Source organism: Ranitomeya variabilis, chromosome 4 (genome assembly GCF_051348905.1).
Source record: "Ranitomeya variabilis isolate aRanVar5 chromosome 4, aRanVar5.hap1, whole genome shotgun sequence".
NCBI lineage: Eukaryota > Metazoa > Chordata > Amphibia > Anura > Dendrobatidae > Ranitomeya > Ranitomeya variabilis.
This window is the reverse complement of record NC_135235.1, coordinates 153924479-153946396: the sequence shown is the minus strand read 5'-3', so window position 1 is coordinate 153946396 and position 21918 is coordinate 153924479. Positions and strand designations below refer to the sequence as shown.

The following is a 21918-nucleotide window of genomic DNA, read 5'->3' as shown; positions in this document are numbered from 1 at the left end:
CGCTTTCCTCCCCAAAGTAGTATCATCTACCCATATAAATCAGGAGATAATCCTTCCTTCTTTCTGCCAACACCCTAAAAACGCAAAAGAAGGGGTCTACCATAACCTTGACGTTAGGGAGACTGTTCTAAAATACCTGGGGGCGACAGAAAACTGGAGACAGGACACTAACTTATTTATACAATACGGTGGTCCAAATAGGGGTTGTAAAGCAGCAAAATCAACCATTGCTAGGTGGATTAAAAACATGATTAGCCTAGCATATACAAACCAAGGGAAAGATCCCCCGGACACTCTTAGGGCCCACTCAACACGAGCCATTTCTACATCATGGGCAGAGAAGGGGGGAGCCTCAGCTGAGCAAATCTGTAGGGCGGCGACTTGGACTAGTCTTTCTACCTTTGCTAGACACTATAAATTAGATGTCGTATCAGACCAATTAGCCTTTGGTAGAAAAGTCTTACATGCAGTAGTCCCACCCTAGTTAAACATCCTTTGGTATTTCTCCAATGGTGCTGTCAGGTGGTGGACTGGAAAATGGTAATTAGTTCTTACCGGTAATTATATTTCCAGGAATCCACCTGACAGCACTACTAGTTCCCTCCCACTGCAAACTTTTACTACTGACTAATGTGATGTAACATTGGTGTGTAATTGTAAATAAACTCTCTTTTTTGCATCCATCCAGATGTGGTACTTAGAAAATCACTGGTGGGTGGAGTGGGGAGGGTCCTTTTAACTGCTTGTGGTTCCTGTCCCACTGCGGATAAGAAGGACGTCCTCCAATGGTGCTGTCAGGTGGATTCCTGGAAATATAATTACCGGTAAGAACTAATTACCGTTTTTATGGCTCTGCGTTATAAACTTCTGTGAAACACTTGGGCATTCAAGGTGCTCACCACGCATCTAGATAAGCTCCTTTTGGGGTCTAGTTTCCAAAATGAGGTCACTTATGGGGGTTTCTACTTTTTAGGCACATCAAGGGCTCTGCAAACGCAACATGACGACAGACTAGTGATGAGCGAACGTGCTCCCCACTACTCGGTACTTGCTTGAGTATTATTGTACTCGGCGAGCACTGATCATTTTACGGGATTATTCAGTAGGAGCTCAGGTCTCCGCCCTGCAAATCTGGTGCTCTTTAGAGCGCCAGTGATAATACAGGGATTGTCAGCCATGCACTGTAATTACATAGCTACCTTTTGTTGTGGTATTACAGTGATTGGCTGGCTGCACAGCATCATCAGGTCTACAAGAGGCCAGGCGACGCCCTGCTCGCCACATTCTGCTCCAGACTTAGCGAGTGTAGGGAGAGCTGCTGCTGAGATAGGATCAGAATCGTGCTTGTAAGGCCGGAGACACACTGGTGCGAGAGACGGCCGAGTCTCGCTGGTTAAAAGCAAGCTGTGGCACCTGCATTCCGGAGCTGAGCGTGCAGCTCCATGTATTGCTATGCAGCTGCACGCTCCACTCCGGAGTGCCGGTGCCACAGCTTGCTTTTAACCAGCGAGACTCGGCCGTCTCTCGCACCAGTGTGTCTCCGGCCTAAGAGTAAGGCTTCCGTCACACTAGCAGTATTTGGTCAGTATTTTACATCAGTATTTGTAAGCCCAAACCAGGAGTGGAACAATTGGAGGAAAAGGATAATGGAAACATATGCACAACTTCTGCATTTATCACCCACTCCTGGTTTTGGCTTACAAATACTGATGTAAAATACTGACCAAATACTGCTAGTGTGACAGTAGCCTTAGTGTAGGTTTGCAGTTGTTAAGTCCAGAACTCCTGGAAAACCAATGGTCGTTTTAGGGCTAATTTGGGGGTCCAGAGATTGCAGCGCTAGGTGGGCAGGGGAGTCTATATGCACATATCCACATCATTGCAAGGCCTGCAGGCACTGTATATGAGTACATAGCTCTCACCACATACCTCCAAAAGCTCCATTACTGTCTGCTTCTGCTGCTTATTTAATATATATCTAGCTGCAATTTTCTGTGGCCTTTTTTTTTTTTTTTTCCACCTTGTGCCTGCTCCATTTACTCTAAACCAATCCATAGCCCCTTGTTTCAAAATTTATTTGCTTGGTCGCACTGCAGACTACAGTCAGGTTATTGTAATCGAAGAGCGTGAAAATCAAACCTTTTTTTTTTTTTTGTGTGTGTCATAGCCAACTTGTTGACACAATTTAATTGTGCCCCCCCAAAATCAAGGCCACATTTAGATCAGTCTGTTATCTCAGGCTGACGGCTGGTGTATCTGTGGTGGAAAAATTGTAGCTTCCCAGGCATGCGTAGCATAGTTCTGTGTGCTAGCCTTGGTGTATTAAGGATTTATTTTCCCAAAAAAAAAAAAGGAAAATTTATACAGTCTATGTCCGGCTGAGGCCTGGAGTATCTGTGGTGGAAAAATCGTAGCTTCGTCGCATGACCTGCTCTACCCTCTCTTAGTGTATCCTCACCCATCCCCTGTAGACTGTGTGAGCCCTCGCGGGCAGGGTCCTCTCTCCTCCTGTACTTGTGTGTGCCTTGTTTTACTCCTCTTTATTGTACTTGTCTATATTTGCCCCGTTCACATGTAACGCGCCATGGAATAAATGGTGCTATAAAAATGTATGATATTATTAATAATAATAATAAGTTGCATAGTCCTGTCTGCCAGCCTTGTTCTACTCCCCTTTGGTTAATTTTTGAAAAAGAAAAAGAAAAAAAAAAAAAAAAGTCCATTCCCCCCACAAAAAGTCCTCGACTTCAACCAACACCGCCAGATTCATCTTGATGTGCATTTGCTGTGTGATCTTGAACATGTTCTGCAGAAGAGCATTCACCACGTCCTAATTTCTCCGGGTGTAAACGAGCAGCCAATTATTCATATCTCAGGGGCTGATCAGGACAGGACCCCTCAGCTCTCGCAACCAATCAGCAAACTGTGGATTTTATTCAGCAGATTTGTCTTTTCGCAGGATTTTTTTCTGGAGCTGTGACTCTCCCTTCAAACTGTAAGAGTTTGTTTTCGAAATTCAGCCCCCAGTCACGTAGCTCTTTCTGAACTCTCTCATCCTTGTGTATGTAGTTCATGAACTTCCCAACTTGCCGCTCCTTCTGTTCTGGTGGTAAGCGGGTGTGAACGGCCAGGTCTTTCATGACGTTGAAGTCATTTCTCATTTTGTCAGTCAGACCTGTTAGCTTACAGAACTCTAGCACCAGTACAATTGCTCCGCCTGTGGCTCCCGGCTTGGGCCTCCGGGGGATGTCCACGATTAGCTGCTGGATCATGTCTTTCACTTGTTCAGTGCAATGGTTCTTATAGTAGTCCACAAAGCTGATCCCGCTTCCGTCTGCCTTCTTGAAGGTGGATGCTGTAGTCATGTTTCAGGCAATCTCGTCTAAACTGGTAGGTTCTAGTGTTGGACTTGGTGAGGATGATCTGTCCTACCAGCTCCTTGCAGCAGGCATTCTGGAACCTCTGAGGACCACACGAGGAGTAGAGACTGCTCATGTTGTCATGCACTGTCTCGTTCCTGAGGACTTTAAATGCTCAACATGATGTTGGACTCGTACTGGAGGATGGAGGAGGAGGTGGATGGCGAGTCCGTGGGCTCTGACTTCCATGGCGTCGCTCGGGTTGTAATAGTTGCGTCCTATCTGCTTCATATCCATTATCTTCAGCAGTCTTCGGAAAATGATGTTATAGAAATGGAAGCAGGTGGGTGAGGTCGGTGGAAGCTCGTTGTTCAGGGTGATTGTTATGACCACGTTCTCTCCATTTTGAGTTTGGCTGAACACCTTGGTGACCTTATTCACGGTTTTGGTAAAAACAACACGGTTCCATCAAAAGCCCGCGCTTTCCCGATAATTTATTCATGCTGGTACCGGAGGCCATACCGCAATCGCTTGGACTCCATGGCAGGGGCGATCCTCATGATGTTCCTGTGTCATTTCAGCAGTGTTTCCATCATTTTCAGACGTTTTTAGACCTTAAAAGGACCCACGGGGGTATCGCTGTAAAAATAATCGGATTTCCAATAGACTTACATTGGGCTCGTTGATTGGGTTGAGTACCCAAGTTTTCCAAATTGCTTGACCCGAGCAACAAGCACCCGAGCATTTTAGTGCTCACTCATCACTACTGAAGACCATTCCATCAAAGTCTGCATTCCAAAACATCACTACTTCCCTTCTCAACCCCGACATGTGCCCAAAGAGTAGTTTTCTCCCACATATGGTGTAGTAGCGTACTCGGGACAAATTGGACACAAAAACTTTTGGGGTCCAATTTCTCCTGTTACCCTTGTGAAAATCAAAATTTGGGGGCAAAAATATCATTTTTGTGGAAGAAAAAAAATGATTTTTTATTTTCTTGGCTCTACGTTATAAACTTCTGTGAAGCACTTGGGGGTTCAAAGTGCTCACAACACATCTAGATAAGTTCCTTAAGGGGTCAAGTTTCCAAAATGGTGTCACTTGTGGGGGTTTCCACTGTTTAGGCACATCAGGGGCTCTCCAAACGCGACATGGCGTCAGATCTTTAATTTTTTCCTTCCACGTAGCTTCAGTCCATGTGAAGCAGGTAAATGGTTAACAAACTTCTTGAATGTGATTTTGAACACCTTGAGGGTTGTCTTTTTTAGAATGGTGTCACTTTTGGGTATGTCCTGTCATGTACACCCCTCAAAGTGACTTTAAATGTGAAATGGTCCCTAAAAAAAATTGTGCTGATGTAAAGTAGACATGTGGAAAATGTTATTTATTAACTATTTTGTGTGACATATCTTTCTGATTTAACCCCTTTACCTCCAAGGGTGGTTTGCTTGTTAATGACCGGGCCAATTTTTACAATTCTGACCACTGTCCCTTTATGAGGTTATAACTCTGGAACGCTTCAACAGATCCTGGTGATTCTAACACTGTTTTCTCGTGACATATTGTACTTCATGATAATGGTAAAATTTCTTCAATATAACTTGCGTTTATTTGTGAAAAAAATGGAAATTTGGCGAAAATTTTGAAAATTTTGCAATTTTCCAAATTTGAATTTTTATGCTCTTAAATCACAGAGATATGTCACACAAAATACTTAATAGGTAACATTTCCCACATGTCTACTTTACATCAGCACAATTTAGGAACCAACATTTTTTTTTTTGTTAGGAGTTATAAGAGTTAAAAATTGACCAGCAATTTCTCATTTTTACAACACCATTTTTTTCTTTTTAGGGACCACATCTCATTTGAAGTCATTTTGAGGGGTCTATATGATAGAATATACCCAAGTGTGACACCATTCTAAAAACTGCACCCCTCAAGGTGCTCAAAACAACATTCAAGAAGTTTATTAACCCTTCAGGTGTTTCACAGGAATTTTTGGAATGTATAAATAAAAATGAACATTTTAACTTTTTTTTACACAAAATTTATTTCAGCTCCAATTTGTTTTATTTTACCAAGGGTAGCAGGAGAAAATGGACCCCAAAAGTTGTTGTACAATTTGTGCTGAGTACGCTGATACCCCATATGTGGGGGGTAAACCACTGTTTGGGCGCATGGCAGAGCTCGGAAGGGAAGGAGCGCCATTTGACTTTTCAATGCAAAATTGACTGGAATTGAGATGGGACGCCATGTTGCGTTTGGAGAGCCCCTGATGTGCCTAAACATTAAACCCCCCACAAGTGACACCATTTTGGAAAGTAGAGCCCTTAAGGAACTTATCTAGATGTGTGTTGAGCACTTTGACCCAACAAGTGCTTCACAGAAGTTTATAATGCAGAGCCGCAAAAATAAAAAATCATATTTATTCGGACTCCCATGACAGCACCACGAGAGAGGGGATCCGCCCCTTAGGAACAGGAAACCCACAGATACGTGGGAGAGGAGCCACCCTTTTGTATCAGTTGGTTTCCTGTTCCTAAAGGGACGGGATCCTACAGAATTTTCAAAAGGATCCCAGGCCGGTCGATTCAGGTAGCGGCGGGGGGGGGGGGGTCTCCTACCTCGGCCGGTGCGGAGATCCTGGAGATGTCATGGTGGTCCTGGCAGGGCTGCATGTTGGTGACATTTCAGCAGGGAGGGGTCGCCGGTGGTGTCCTGTCTCCGAGGCCAGCGCTGGGTAAGTATGTCCCCTGGGGTCCTCCTTCTGGTGGGATGGTGTGGCTGGGGTCTCTGTATGCGGCGGCGCATTTGGGGGCACCACGCGGTGTGCTGCTGGTCTGCCGGCATCCCACGCCGCTCTAGGCGCCGACAGGAAAGCGCTGGGAGCCGGGGTGACGTCAGGGGCGGAACCGGCAGTCGTTTTTGGGGTCCTGCGCATGCGCAGTGTAACAAAGATGGCGGCGCCCACCGGTAATGGTGCTGCTTGCGTTCTCAGCCCCAGAGATGACCGCCTGCACCTGGGGGGACCCAGACAATGAATCAGGGGAGCGCTAGGCACAACTGCTGACCGGAGGAGGGGTTATAAGTAGAACTCCGGATCATGGTTCCTTGCTTCTGGTCTCATATTATTGTGAGTATGGAGGACGAGCATGTACAGCAGCCTCAGCTGCTGGAAGAGGTATCCCAAAAGCCCCAAGGAAAGGAACGCGACAGAAGGAATAGTGAATCTGGCCGCAAAAGCTCCTCCAGACAGGGGTCTGGAGCATCAGCCAGGAGGAATCCCCCTCATATTCCGGTATTTCTTTGGGCAGCCGCTGGTAAGTGATCTTCGTGAAAGTTCACCCAGTGACATGATTCCCCTCATATGTTTTATTATAGGGGAAGAAATGTGTCGGTAAGGCGAAACACAGAGAATGTGGCATCTGCGGGGTTCCCTTACCTGATTCATGCCCAAAAAATTGTGACCCCTGTATCCAGCAGACGGTGAGGTCTCAGGGAGGGGGAGGGGGCGAGAGCATTATATCTACATGGATTGGATTGCTTTACTTACCCCCTCAGGTAGCGGAGGAATCCCTTACTATGGCCGCAAGCTTGAAAGAGACCTGCATCCCAGCGGTAAGGTTGGCACAATTTTATTCTAGATCCCTTCAGAAAGATATTTTGATTATTGACAGGATCTTCAGGGGTGTATTGGAGGAAAAAATAACTTTAGAACCGGCGACTCTGGAATCCCTAAATTGGTGGCTTGGTAGGGATAATTTGTCGGCAGGTGTTCCCTGGATAATAGAGGTTTCCCGGGTAATAACTACAGATGCTAGCTCCTCAGGTTGGGGGCCCACATGGATGACATTGTGGTTCAGGGTCACTGGGAACCATATTCAACGTCTTCATCCAATCAGAGAGAATTATTGGCAATTGAGTTGTCAGTTAAAAAACTCCTCATGTATCTGCAGGGCCACCACGTCAGGATCCTCTCGGACAACCAGGTGGCAGTCTCCTATATAAATAGTCAAGGTGGAACACGTTCCGAGACTCTGATGCAGATCACAAATCTCCTGCTCCGGATGGCAGAAGAGAATTTTCAATCTTTGACTGCTCTCCATATCACAGGGAAGGAGAATATAAAAGTGGACTTTCTCAGCCTCAATATTCTAAGACAAGGGGAATGGTCGCTAAATGGTGACGTCTTCAAGCAGATTGTCCACCTATGGGGTCGGCCAGTGGTGGACCTATTTGCTACAAAAGAAAACAAAATAGCAAAAGACTTTTGTTCTCTAAATCCCAGGGAAAATCCACTGGCAGTGGATGCATTCCTCATAAGATGGGATTTTACTCTGGCTTACGCCTTCCCACAGTTGAACCTGTTATCTCTAGTGGTGAGGAAAATCAGAGAAGATCGTGCGAGAGTCATTCTGATTTGCTCCTTTCTGGCCCAGGAGAACCTGGTTTGCATGGCTCAGGACAATGTCAGTAGGCGATCCCTGGGTGCTACCAGACATCCCAAATCTACTTTCCCAGGGGCCGGTATTCCATCCACAAGTGAAGGGACTTCATTTGACGGCTTGGAGTTTGAGTGGTCATTATTAAAAAATAAAGGCTTCCCCTCTAATTTGGTTGATACCCTTTTAAAAAGTAGGAAGCCAATAACAATGAGAATCTACTCTAGAACCTGGAGGAAGTTCCTAACTTCCTCAGAATTTAACATTAATGAAGGGGTACCGATATGCCAAATATTAGAATTTCTGCAAAGGGGGTTAGTGTGCTTGTGGAGAGATTCAACCCTAAGGCCATGTGCACACGTTCAGGATTTTTAGCGTTTTTTCGCTATAAAAACGTGATAAAAACGCGAAAAAAACGCTTACATATGCCTCCTATTATTTTAAGTGTATTCCGCATTTTTTGTGCAAATGTAGCCTTTTTTTCCGCGAAAAAATCGCATCGCGGAAAAAAAAGCAACATGTTCATTAAAATGCGGAATTGCAGGGGATTCCGCACACCTAGGGGTCCATTGATCTGCTTACTTCCCGCACGGGGCTGTGCCCACGATGCGGGAAGTAAGCAGATTATGTGCGGTTGGTACCCAGGGTGGAGGAGAGAAGACTCTCCTCCACGCACTGGGCACCATATAAGTGGTCAAAAAATAAGAATTAAAATAAAAAATAGTCCTATACTCACCCTCGATGTCCCTCGCAGTGTTCCCGCCTTACCGCTGCACGCTGCCGTTCGGTTCCTGTAGCTGGTGTGCGGTGAAGGACCCTGCCGATGACGTCACTGTCCTGTGATTGGTCGTGAGCGGTCATGTGACCGTGACGTCACGGAAGGTCCTGTGCGCACAGACCAGCTATAGGAAGAGGAACGGACGCCGCTGAGGAGATGTCTGGGTGAGTATAAGCATTTTTTTATTTTTTTAATTATTTTTAAACATTCTATCTTTTACTATAGATGCTGTATCTATAGTAAAAAGTTGGTCACACTTGTCAAACGCTATGTTTGACAAGTGTGACCAACCTGTCAGTCAGTTTTCCAAGCGATGCTACAGATTGCTTGGAAAACTTTAGCATTCTGCAAGCTAATTACGCTTGCAGAATGCTAAAAAAACGCAAAAAAACCGGAAAAAAAACACAAAAAAAATGCGGATTTCTTGCAGAAAATTTCCGGTTTTCTTCAGGAAATTTCTGCAAGAAATCCTGAACGTGTGCACATGGCCTAAGAGTACAGGTTTCAGCGCTTGGTGCCCTGTTCTCACTTAATATTGCTAGCAACTATTGGGTGTCGAGATTCATTAAGGCGGTCGGTAGAGCTAGACCTTTACACAGAAATAAGATGGTACCGTGGGACTTAAATCTAGTCCTTTCCTCTCTAACGAAAGCCCCCTTTGAGCCCTTAAATGAAGCCTCAATCAAAATGTTATCTCTCAAAACAGCTTTCCTGATAGCTATAACATCAGCTCGCAGAATAGGAGACATCCAGGCGCTTTCTAGACTTCCCCCGTATACAAAATTTTTACAGGATAGTTATCCTTAGGCCGGACCCAGCCTACTTACCAAAGGTAGCATCTCAGTTTCACAGATCGCAGGAGATAGTTTTACCTTCATTTATCCCTAATCCTTCTAACCCTAAAGAAAGTGAGCTTCATACATTAGATGTCAGGAGATGTCTTTTACAATATATTTCAGTTACTAATGACTGGAAGAAAGATAATGCACTATTCCTATTCTTCCAAGGTCCTAGGAAATGGGTTAGAGCATCAAAATACACACTAGCCAAATGGATTAGGGAGGCTATCTCTCTTGCTTACACGGCAGGTGTGGGTCCGGCTCCGCAGAATCTGAGGACACATTCCACCCGAGCCATGGCATCATCCTGGGCAGAAAGGTCAGGAGTGTCAATCGACCAGATATATAAGGCGGCCACATGGTCATCCCCTTCCACCTTTTTCAAACACTATCGGTTGGACTTGGGGTTCTCCTCAGATCTCACCTTCGGGTTAAGGGTGCTGCAGGCTGTGGTCCCTCCCTAAAATGGCTTACATCTCTGTAAATCTCTCGTGGTTCTGTCATGGGAGTCCGAATAAAGCATTAAGCTACTTACTGGTAGCGGCATTTTTCGGAGGCCCATGACAGCACCCTTAGTTCCCTCCCTATTCACGTGGGAGTTGCACATCCTTAAAAAAAAAAAAAAAAAAAGTGTTTTCCCTCCCCCCCCCCCCCCCCCCCCCCCCCCGTGACGGCACACCTGAGAGAGGGGATCCGCCCAGCCAGGACAGGAAACCCTACTGAAAATAAAAGGGCGGTACCTCTGTCGCTTCAGTTGGGTTTCCTGTCCTGACAGGGACCCTCGTGCTGAACACGGCGGTGATTCCACTCACCCAGGTCCCGTCCCGGCGTGGAAGAACAGGCGGCGCCTGTGCGTCTGTGTTCGGGAGTCTGGAAGCGCCGTCCGCAGGTCCCCCGGGTCTCTGCATCCGAGCGGGCGTTGGTGCAGCACGGTCGGATATCCCAGCTCCTTCCGTGGCTGCCACACCGCCCTCTTCCCTCTGCCAACATCCAGGTGCGGTGGCCGCTTCCGGGTCTCCCATCTGACGTCACGCGCAAGGCACACTGGGAATGGGTGTGCCCGCGTGACGTCGGGGGCGGGCGCCGGATCCAAGATGGCGGCGCCCATGAAGAAACGCCGGCTGGTGGAAAAGGACTCTGGCGGCGCGGCAGAGGGGAGGAGGGGCCACTATTGGGCACCGGAGGAGGCGGGGAGTGCAGTGGTCCCCCATAAATGGGTGTCTGACCACAGAAGACGCGCTCATGTCCAAAGCTTCAGCATGGAAGTGGGACAACCGGAGCAGCAGCAGCCGCCGCCATCACAGCAGCAGCAGCGTCAGGAGCTCTCCCCAGATGCCTTGCCGAGCCACCAGCACAGGAGCAGTCGCTCAAGTGGTAGGAGCAGCAGCGGTCCTGTCCGGCAAGACTCTTCAGCGTCCAGAAGGGACACTGCACGTGCATCTGTCCAGCCTCCAAAACCAGTACCCTTGACTGTCGGCGGTGGTGAGTGATCTTCGTGAATGTCACCCTTATGGTAACAGGGTCCATTTTTTCTGTTTGATCACTAGGGGCCGAGGAAATCTAGCGGCAAAACAAAGAACCGTGAATGTGCCCTTTGTAAAGCCCCGCTTGCAGTTCAGTGGCAGAAGGACCTCTGCTCTGACTGCATTCAAAAAACCATACAAGATGAGACTCCTAATTTCGCCACTAGCCTCAAAGCCATAATACAGGCAGAAATTAAAAACTCCTTAAAACTGGCCCTTAAAAAATCAGGGAGGAAAAGCCGTAAAGTGTCTATGGATTCAGAGGCCTCTCAGAAACAGGAGAGTAAAAAATCATCCCGTTCTCCCTCTACCTCCTCCGCCTTTATCCAGTCCTCAGATTCCTCCTCAGATAGTGATACAGGGTGTCGCTAGTGTTGAGCATTCCGATACCGCAAGTATCGGTTATCGGCCGATACTTGCGGTTATCGGAATTCCGATACCGAGATCCGATACTTTTGTGGTATTGGGAATCGGTATCTGGATTAATATCAATGTGTAAAATAAAGAATTAAAATAAAAAATAGGGATATACTCACCTCTCCGGCGGCTCCTGGACTTTACCGCCGTAACCGGGAGCCGTTGTACCTAAGAATGCGCGCTTGAAGGGCCTTAGATGAGGTCACTGCGCTCCGATTGGTCCGTAGCGGTCGCGTGACCGCTACGCGACCAATCACAAAGCAGTGACGTCACCTAAGGTCTTTCAAGCGCTTGAAATACCTTAGAAGACGTCACTGCTTTGTGATTGGTCGCGTAGCGGTCACGCGACCGCTACGGACCAATCAGAGCGCAGTGACCTCATCTAAGGCCCTTCAAGCGTGCATTCTTAGGTACAACGGCTCCCGGTTACGGCGGTAAAGTCCAGGCTGCGTCGGAGGGTGAGTATATCCCTATTTTTTATTTTATTTCTTTCTTTTACACATTGATATGGATCCCAGGGCCTGAAGGAGAGTTTCCTCTCCTTCAGACCCTGGGAACCATACAGGATACCGTCCGATACTTGGTGTCCCATTGACTTGTATGGGTATCGGATTAGATCCGATACTTTGCCGGTATCGGCCGATACTTTCCGATACCGATACTTTCAAGTATCGGACGGTATCGCTCAACACTAGGGGTCGCCTGTGTTTCCCAACTGAGGATGTAGAAAAGTTAGTCAAAGCAGTCAGAACTGCAATGGGTCTTAAAGAGGAAAAGACACCTAGCTCACTTGAGGATGTCATGTTTGGCGGTTTAGAGGAAAAAAGAAAACGGACATTTCCGGTCAATGCAAAAATTAAAGCATTGATCGAAAAAGAATGGAAAAAACCCGAAAAATGGGTACCTTACCACCTTCATCAAAAAGGAGATATCCTTTTGAAGAAAAAGACTCCGAATCCTGGGAGAAAATCCCTAAGATTGATGGTGCGGTAGCCAAATCTTTGAAAAAATTGTCCCTTCCATTAGAAGATTCAGGGGTCCTAAAAGATCCACTGGACAAAAAAGCAGATGGGTTTTTGAGCCACATCTGGGAAGCAGCAGCAGGGGGCTTGAAACCGGCTATACCTGGGACATGTACAGCTCGCGCTCTTATGGTCTGGTTACAACAGAAGACCAGCTAAGGGATAAAGTCCCTAGGAATGACATTCTTGCGAACATATCCCTAGTTCAAGGGGCAGCAGCATTTCTGGTGGATTCCTCTGTGGACTCTGCGAAATTAACAGCTATAGCAGCGGGCCTGTCCAATGTGGCCAGAAGAGCCCTATGGCTTAAAGTTTGTCCGGGAGATCTGCCATCTAAATATAGGCTATGCTCCATCCCATGCGACGGTCAACTCCTCTTTGGGAAAAAGTTAGAGGAGATCTTGGAACAGGCAGGAGACAAAAAGAAAGCCTTTCCAACCTTCCCGAAAGATCCTAAAAAACCCTTTTTTCGGAGGAGATTTAACAGAGGCCGACCTCCAGGAGATAGGAGAAATTGGGACTTCAAAGATAAAAAGAGATCGGGCTATATGTTCAAAGGGCCTTCTACATCGGCCAAAAAGTCCCCCCAATGACATTACACCAGAGGTTGGAGGAAGGCTCTCCCTCTTCTATCCAGCCTGGATAAACATCTTCCCGAGCACTTGGGTTTTAAATATCATAAAAGAAGGCCTAACAATAAAATGTATCTGTCAACCCAGGCACAACTTCGTAATAACTCCCCGGAGGAAAGCCTGGCAGGAACAACTAGCTCTAGGTTTCGGAAGTCCTCGGGCTGATTCAAAAAAATGTCTTACAAGAAGTCCCGGTTCAGGAGTTAGGAAGGGGGTTTTACTCCCCCCTCTTTCTAATACAAAAACCCAATGGCTCTTGGAGGACCATAATCAACCTAAGATAACTCAACCTTTCAATAGACAATCACTCCTTCAAGATGGAGTCCATCAACACAACCACAAAACTTCTGTTTACTCACTGCTTCATGGCAGTAATAGACTTAAGAGGCATATTACCATATTCCAATACATCGCAAATACTGAAGATACGAGAGTGGCTCTCTACATACAGAACCAAGTGAAACAAACATTACCAATACACAGCTGTTGTGAATTCTGTTCTCGAGCTCCCTCCTGTGGTTGTGAATGGTACTTCGGCGAGTTCTGTTCATGGACTCCCTCTGGTGGCTGTGAGTGGAGCTGCTGGTTCTGAGATTCATTCTCCAGCTGATCTCGTTCAGGCCTTGGCTGGCTGCTCTATTTAACTCCACTCAGATCGTTACTTGATGCCAGCTGTCAATGTCCTAGTACTGGTTCAGTCCTCTTGGATCTTTCAGATGACCTGTCTACTTCAGCAAAAGCTAAGTCCCTGCTAGCTTTTTTGTTACCACTGTTTTTTTGTCCAGCTTGCTATCATGATTTTGTCCTGTTAGCTGGAAGCTCTGGGATGCAGAGTGGCACCACCGCGCCGTGAGTCGGTGCGGTGGTTTCTTTTGCACACTCTGCGTGGTTTTTTGTTAGTTATTATGCTGACCGCAAAGATACCTTTTCTATCCTCAGTCTGTTTAGTTAAGGCTGGCCTCCTATGCTGAAACCTATTTCATTCCTGTGTTTGTGACTTCCATCTTAACTCAGTCAATATATGTGGGGGCTGCCTATTTCTTTGGGGAATTTCTCTGAGGCAAGGTAGGCTGTCTTTTCTGTCTTTAGGGGTAGTTAGCTCTTAGGCTGTGAAGAGGCGTCTAGGCAGAGTCAGGAACGCTCCACGGCTATTTCTAGTTGTTGTTTGATAGTATTAGGGGCTGCGGTCAGCAGAGCTCCCACTTCCCAGAGCTCGTCCTGTATTACTAGTTTGCTCATCTGGTCATTTCTAGTGCTCCTAACCACCAGTTCAATCATAACACACAGCCCTTCCATTCGGCCTATCTACAGCTCCGAGGGTCTTCACCAAGGTGATGGCAGAGGTCATGTCATATCTCCGTTCCTGGAATATCGTAATTGTCCCATACTTGGACGATTTTCTTGTGATAGGGAAGACAGAGGCCGATTGCTCCCATCAGATAATGGTAGTGATATCAACTCTAATAGAGCTCGGTTGGTTAATAAATGTCCCCATATCGAAGTTAGTTCCTGTAAAGGGGCAGTCCTTCCTGGGTTTGATACTAGATTCAGAACGTCAACTCTGCCTTCTCCCGGAGAACAAAGTAGCCAAAATAATCAGTTTGACCACTGCAGCGATACATCAACCAGCGATGACCCTAAGGAAAGCTATGTCCCTACTAGGCTCGTTAACGTCCTGCATTCCGGCGGTAGGATGGGCACAATTCCACCTGAGACAACTGCAGTGGGAAGTTCTGTCAGCCCAAAGACTGTTAAGAGGGCATTTGGAAGGAAGTCTATGTCTTCCTCAGGATGTAAGAAATTCCTTAATTTGGTGGACCATAGAGGAACATCTCACTATGGGAGTCCAATGGCAGAAACCGGTTGAGGACATCATCACGACCGACGCAAGCAGCATAGGTTGGGGAGCTCACGTAAGATCCCATTCAATTTAAGGAACTTGGTCCCCCCAAGAAAAGAGCTATGGCTCAAACGTAAAAGAACTATTGGCAGTAGTAAAGTCCAACATTTTCTTCCCCGGCTCCAGGGCCGCCATGCTCGAGTCATGACGGACAATCGAGCAGTAATGGCCTATATCAATCACCAGGGGGGGACAAGGTCTTGGAACCTCATGGAGGTGTCAAACTTACTGTTTCATTCGGCAGAACAACACCTGTCTTCCCTAACAGCACTACACATAAGAGGTGTGGAAAAGTCACAGGCAGACTTTCTGAGTCGCAGAATTCTGAGACAAGGGGCATGGTCCCTGAATCCCGAGGTGTTCCAACAAATACAGGCCTGGGGTACACCAGAGATAGACTTGTTTGCCACCTCACACAACAAAAAAGTGAAAAAATTTTGCTCACTGAACCCAAAGGAACATCCCTTCGCAGTAGATGCCCTTCTAATACCATGGAAATTCTCTCTGGCTTACGCATTTCCCCCGATTGTGATGATTCCAACGGTTGTCCGGAAAATCAGAGAAGACCGAGCAAAAATAATACTCATAGCTCCATTTTGGCCAAGAAGACCATGGTTCTCCTTTCTAAGGCAGATGTCATTAACAGACCCATGGATTCTGCCAGATGTGCCGGACTTGTTAACCCAGGGGCCAGTGACCCACTCTCAGGTGAAGGGCTTCCATCTGGCAGCCTGGTATTTGAGAGGGCGCTACGGAGACGCCAAGGATTCTCTCCAGGGTTAGTCTCCACCCTGTTAAAAAGCAGGAAGCCTATAACGTCTAGAATCTACGGTAGGACCTGGAAGAAATTTTTAGACTTCTTAGGTGAGCCGTTAAGGGATGTAGCTCCAGTGGGTCCCATCCTAGAATTTCTACAAGCAGGCTTGCAACTAGGATTAGCAACTAGCACCCTTAAGGTTCAAGTTTCAGCCTTAGGGGCCCTATATAATTGCAACCTAGCTTCTAATAGATGGGTTTCATGATTTATAAAATCCTGTAGCAGGTCTAGACCAGTTATTATCCCCCAAATCCCTCCTTGGGATCTAAATCTAGTCTTGGAGGCTTTAACCAAAAATCCTTTTGAGCCTTTGCAGGAGTTATCACCTAAATTACCGTACTCACCCTGAAAACAGTCCTACTAGTAGCCCTAACATCGGCCCGTAGGGTAGGTGATTTACAAGCTCTATCAATATGCCCTCCTTACACTCAGGTTTTTGATGACAGGATAATCTTAAGACCAGATCCAGCGTATCTCCCCAAAGTAGTCCAAAAATTTCATAGGAGTCAGGAGATTGTTACCATCATTTTGTCATAATCCTAAAAATCCGGGGGAGCAAAAGTTCCATATGCTAGATGCAAGGAGATCCATGTTACAATATATAACCATGACTAGTCAGTGGAGGAAAGATCAAACCCTATTTGTAGCCTTTCAGGGTAGTAAAAAGGGATGTGGGGTAGCTAAAAGTACCATTGCTAGATGGATCAGGGAGGCCATTAGTCTGTCCTATTCTGCAAGTGGCACTCCGGTTCCTGACGGCATCAAGGCTCACTCCACCAGAGCTGTGGCTACCTCCTGGGCAGAGAAGGCTGAGGTATCGATTGACCAAATTTGCAAGGCCGCTACCTGGTCCTCACCCTCAACTTTTTTCAAACACTACCGGCTAGACCTTTCCTCCTCTGCTGACCTAACCTTTGGTAGAAGGGTACTCCAAGCGGTGGTACCTCCCTAAGGGTTTTTCTTTCTACAAAAGTCTCTCAGGTGTGCCGTCATGGGGGAAGGGAAAACGCCAAGGTTACTTACTGGTAGCCGGTTTTTCTGGAACCCATGACGGCACCCGTATATTCCCCCCCCCCCCCCTTATCACCCTTTCGGTGTGCACTATTGTTTTGGGTGTTTTTAGTTAATATAATGTGGTGTTGGATTGCCATGTGTACTAACCAGGGGGGGCTCTCATGCTCTGAAAACCAACTGAAGCGACAGAGGTACCGCCCTTTTATTTTCAGTAGGGTTTCCTGTCCTGGCTGGGCGGATCCCCTCTCTCAGGTGTGCCATCATGGGTTCCAGAAAAACCGGCTCCAGTAAGTAACCTTGGTGTTTTTCTCATGAGTGGTATCTGGATTGTTACTTTATTAAAGATATTGTATATAACTGTATATAATGCTGTTTGCTTTTTATTAACTGCGGTAGTCCTCTCAGGCTCTGTAATCCAACTGATACATGGGAGAGGTGCCGCCCTTTTGTATCTGTGGGTTTCCTGTTCCTAAGGGGCGGATCCCCTCTCTCGTGGTGCTGTCATGGGCCACCGAAAAATTCCGCTACCAGTAAGTAGCTTAATGCTTTTTTCACAAAAATGATCTTTTTGCAGCCAATTTTTTATTTTCCCAAGGGTAAGAGAAGAAATTGGACCCCAAAAGTTGTTGTGCAATTTGTCCTGAGTACGCTGATACCTGATATGTGGGGGTAAAATACTGTTTGGGCGAATGGCAGAGCTCGGAAGGGAAGGAGCGCCGTTTGACTTTTCAATGCAAAATTGACTGGAATTAAGATGGGACGCCATGTTGCGTTTGGAGAGCCCCTGATGTGCCTAAACATTAAACCCCCCACAAGTGACACCATTTTGGAAAGTAGACCCCCTAAGGAACTTATCTATATGTGTTTTGAGAGCTTTGAACCCCCAAGTGTTTCACTACAGTTTATAAAGCAGAGCTGTGAAAATAAAAATTATTTATTTTTTTTCACAAAAATGATTTTTTAGCCCCCAGTTTTGTATTTTCACAAGAGTAACAGGATAAATTGGACCCCAAAAGTTGTTGTACAATTTGTCCTGAGTACGCTGATACTCCATATGTGGGGGGGAACCACTGGGCGCATGGCAGAGCTTGGGAGGGATGGAGCGCCATTTGGAATGCAGACTTAGATGGATTGGTCTGCAGGCGTCACGTTGCATTTGCAGAGCCCCTGATGTACCCAAACAGTAGAATCCCCCACAAGTGACCCCATATTGGAAACTAGACCTCCCAAGGAACTTATCTAGATGTGTTGTGAGAACTTTGAACCCCCAAGTGTTTCACTACAGTTTATAACGCAGAGCCGTGAAAATAAAAAATCTTTTTTTCCCACAAAAATGATTTTTAACCCCCAAATATTTATTTTCCCAAGGATAACAAGAGAACTTGGACCCCAAAAGTTGTTGTCCAATTTGTCCCGAGTACGCTGATGCCCCATATGTTGGGGTAAACCCCTGTTTGGGCGCACGGGAAAGCTCGGAAGGTAAGGAGCACTGTTTTACTTTTTCAATGTAGAATTGGCTGGAATTGAGATCGGATGCCATGTCGCGTTTGGAGAGCCCCTGATGTGCCTAAACAGTGGAAACTCCCCAATTCTAACTGAAACCCTAATCCAAACACACCCCTAACCCTAATCCCAACGGTAACCCTAACCACACCCCTAACCCTGACACACCCCTAACTCTAATGCCAACCCTAATCCCAACCGTAAATGTAATCCAAACGCTAGCTTTAGCCCTAACCCTAACTTTTTAGCTCCAGCCCTAGCCCTAGCCCTAACCCTAGCCCTAACCCTAGCCCTAACCCTAATGGGAAAATGGAAATAAATACATTTTTTAAATTTTATTATTTTTCCCTAACTAAGTGGGTGATGAAGGGGGGTTTGATTTACTTTTATAGCATTTTTATAGCGGATTTTTATGATTGGCAGCTGTCACACACTAAAAGACGCTTTTTATAGCAAAAAAGTTTTTGCATCTCCACATTTTGAGACCTATCATTTTTCCATATTTTGGTCCACAGTCATGTGAGGTCTTGTTTTTTGCGGGACGAGTTGACATTTTTATTGGTAACATTTTCGGACACGTGACAGTTTTTGATCGCTTTTTATTCCGATTTTTGTGAGGCAGAATGACCAAAAACCAGCTATTCATGAATTTCTTTTGGGGGGGGGCGTTTATACCGTTCCACGTTTGGTAAAATTGATAAAGCATTTTTATTCTACGGGTCAGTACGATTACAGCGATACCTCATTTATATAATTTGTTTTTATGTTTTGGCGCTTTTATACGATAAAAGTATTTTATAGAATAAATAATTATTTTGGCATCGCTTTATTCTGAGCACTATAACTTTTTTTCTTTTTTCTTTGACGCTGTATGGCGGCTCGTTTTTTGTGGGACACGATGTCGTTTTCAGTGGTACCATGGTTAATTATATCCGTCTTTTTGATGGCGTGTTATTCCACTTTTTGTTCGGCGGTATGATAATAAAGCGTTGTTTTTTGCCTCGTTTTTTTTTTTCCCCCCTACGGTGTTCACTGAAGGGGTTAACTAGTGGGACAGTTTTATAGGTGGGGTCGTTATGGACGCGGCGATACTAAATATGTGTACTTTTATTGTTTTTTTTTTTTTTTTTTTTCTATTTAAAGAAATGTATTTATAGGAATAATATATATATTTTTTTTCTTTATTTAGGAATATTTTTATTTATTTTTTTTTTACACATGTGGAAATTTTTTTTTTTTTTGTACATTTTTTACTTTGTCCCAGGGGGGGACATCACAGATCGCTGATCTGACAGTTTGCACAGCACTCTGTCAGATCGGCGATCTGACTTAGGCCGGCGTCACACATGCGTGTTTTACGGACGTAAGAGCGCAAAAACTACGTCCGTAAAACTCGCATAACATATGGCACAATGATTCTCAATGGGTCTAGTCCTATCAGCCGTATATTACGGATCCGTAATATACGGCGTTCTACGGCCGTACAAATTCGCAGCATGCTGCGTTTGTCAGCGTATTGCGCAAATACGCCAATGAAAGTCTATGGGGGCGAGAAAAATACAGATTCCACACGGACCAGCAGTGTGACTTGCGAGAAATACGCAGCGGTGTTAGTGAAAAGTCGGTAATTCAATTGCCGGCTTTTCATTTCTCCTGCCTAAACCCGACAGGATATGAGACATGGTTTACATACAGTAAACCATCTCATATCCCCTTTTTTTTTTTGCATATTCCACACTACTAATGTTAGTAGTGTGTATGTGCAAAATTTCAGCGCTGTAGCTGCTAAAATAAAGGGTTAAATGGCGGAAAAAATTGGCGTGGGCTCCCGCGCAATTTTCTCCGCCAGAGTGGTAAAGCCAGTGACTGACGGCAGATATTAATAGCTAGGAGAGGGTCCATGGTTATTGCCCCCCCCGTGGCTAAAAACATCTGCCCCCAGCCACCCCAGAAAAGGCACATCTGGAAGATGCGCCTATTCTGGCACTTGGCCACTCTCTTCCCACTCCCTGTAGCGGTGGGATATGGGGTAATGAAGGGTTAATGCCACCTTGCTATTGTAAGGTGACATTAAGCCAGATTAATAATGGAGAGGCGTCAATTATGACACCTATCCATTATTAATCCAATTGTCTGAAAGGGTTAAAAAACACACACACACATGAATAAAAAGTATTTTAATGAAAGAAACAAACAGGTTGTTTTAGTATTTTATTGCTCTCTCAATCCATCAGGAACACCCTCGCTTGGCAAAATAATAAACACACAAGATACATACCTTCTGATGTCCTATCACGTCCCACGAGGTAATCCATCTGAAGGGGTTAACTAATATTACAGGCAGGAGCTGCGATAAACCACTCGCTCGTGCCTGTAATCCCCGGGTGCTGAAAGGAAAGCAGTGATCTATACTTACATTCAGTCGCGGTGATGCGCCCTCTGGTGGATGTCCTGCGAGAAAATATCGCAGTACGGATGCCATACGGATTACATACGGAGGATGCCATGCGCAAAATACGCTGACAAACCCTGCCTACGGATCACTATTTTGGGAACATTTCTCCGTATTACGGCCGTATTACGGAGGTATAATACGTGGCGTATTGTCTTACGCCAAGTGTGACGCCGGCCTTACAGTGCTGCAGGCTTACCAAGCGCCTGCTCTGAGCAGGCACTTGGTAAGCCACTCCCTGCAGGATCCGGATGCAGCCCCGTGGCCATTTTGGATCCGGGGACTGCAGGGAGAGGAGGTAAGAGACCCTCGGAGCAACGCGATCACATCGCGTTGCTCCGGGGGTCTCAGGGAAGCACGCAGGGGGCCCCATCCCTGCGCGATGCTTCCCTGTACTGCCGGCACACCGTGATTATGTTTGATCATGTCAGCTGCGATAGTCACAGGGGGAGCGCGGCCGATCACGCTGGACGTACTATCCCGTCGGTGGTCATACAGGCCCACCCCACCTCGACGGGATAGTACGTCCAATGTCAGAAAGGGGTTAAGGGCATAAAAATTCAAAGTTTGAAAATTGCAAAATTTAAATTGTCGCTTTGTTTTTTTTTTTTCATAAACGCAAGTAATATCGAAGACATTTTACCACTAACATGAAGTACAATATTTAATGAAAAAATATTCTGAGTCAGCGGGATCCGTTAAAAGCGTTCCAGAGTTATAACCTCATAAAGTGACAATGGTCAGAATTGTAAAAATTGGCTTGTTCATTAAGCTGCAAATTGGCTCTGTCACTAAGGGGTTAAACACATCCAATTGTGGAAGCTTTTATTATTCCAAGAGCTATTGATTAAAATTAACTTTTGTTCGTGGGGGAAAACCTCTTAAAGCCAAATGTGCATATGAATTAAAACAGCAATTTTTCAGTCAGAGAACAGCAGATTGCATAAGTAAAGTTGTGGATGATAACAAACTATAAAAAATAACAGTATAGTGTTGTGCACGTGTGTGTGTGTGCTTTGGAGGGGTCAGATTGTTTGGACAAATTTTCTCTATATGCTACATTTCTGGCAACCTTCAGGAGGTCTCCACAAAAGGGAGCTTTGTGCATACTCTGAGTCGGTGAAATAAAGCACTAAACACAAAATAAATCTAAAAAAAAAAATTGGCACAGAATTTTGAACTTGGACTAAAACGGCACTGTGATCATTCATTTTAAA

General features: G+C 45.8%; 1 protein-coding gene across 4 annotated transcripts in view; it reads left to right on the top strand.

Annotated features, from left to right (window-relative positions):
• SYT15 (synaptotagmin 15) overlaps positions 1-21918 on the top strand; it is a 163830-nt gene that overhangs the window by 21549 nt on the left and 120363 nt on the right. The window lies entirely within an intron of this gene.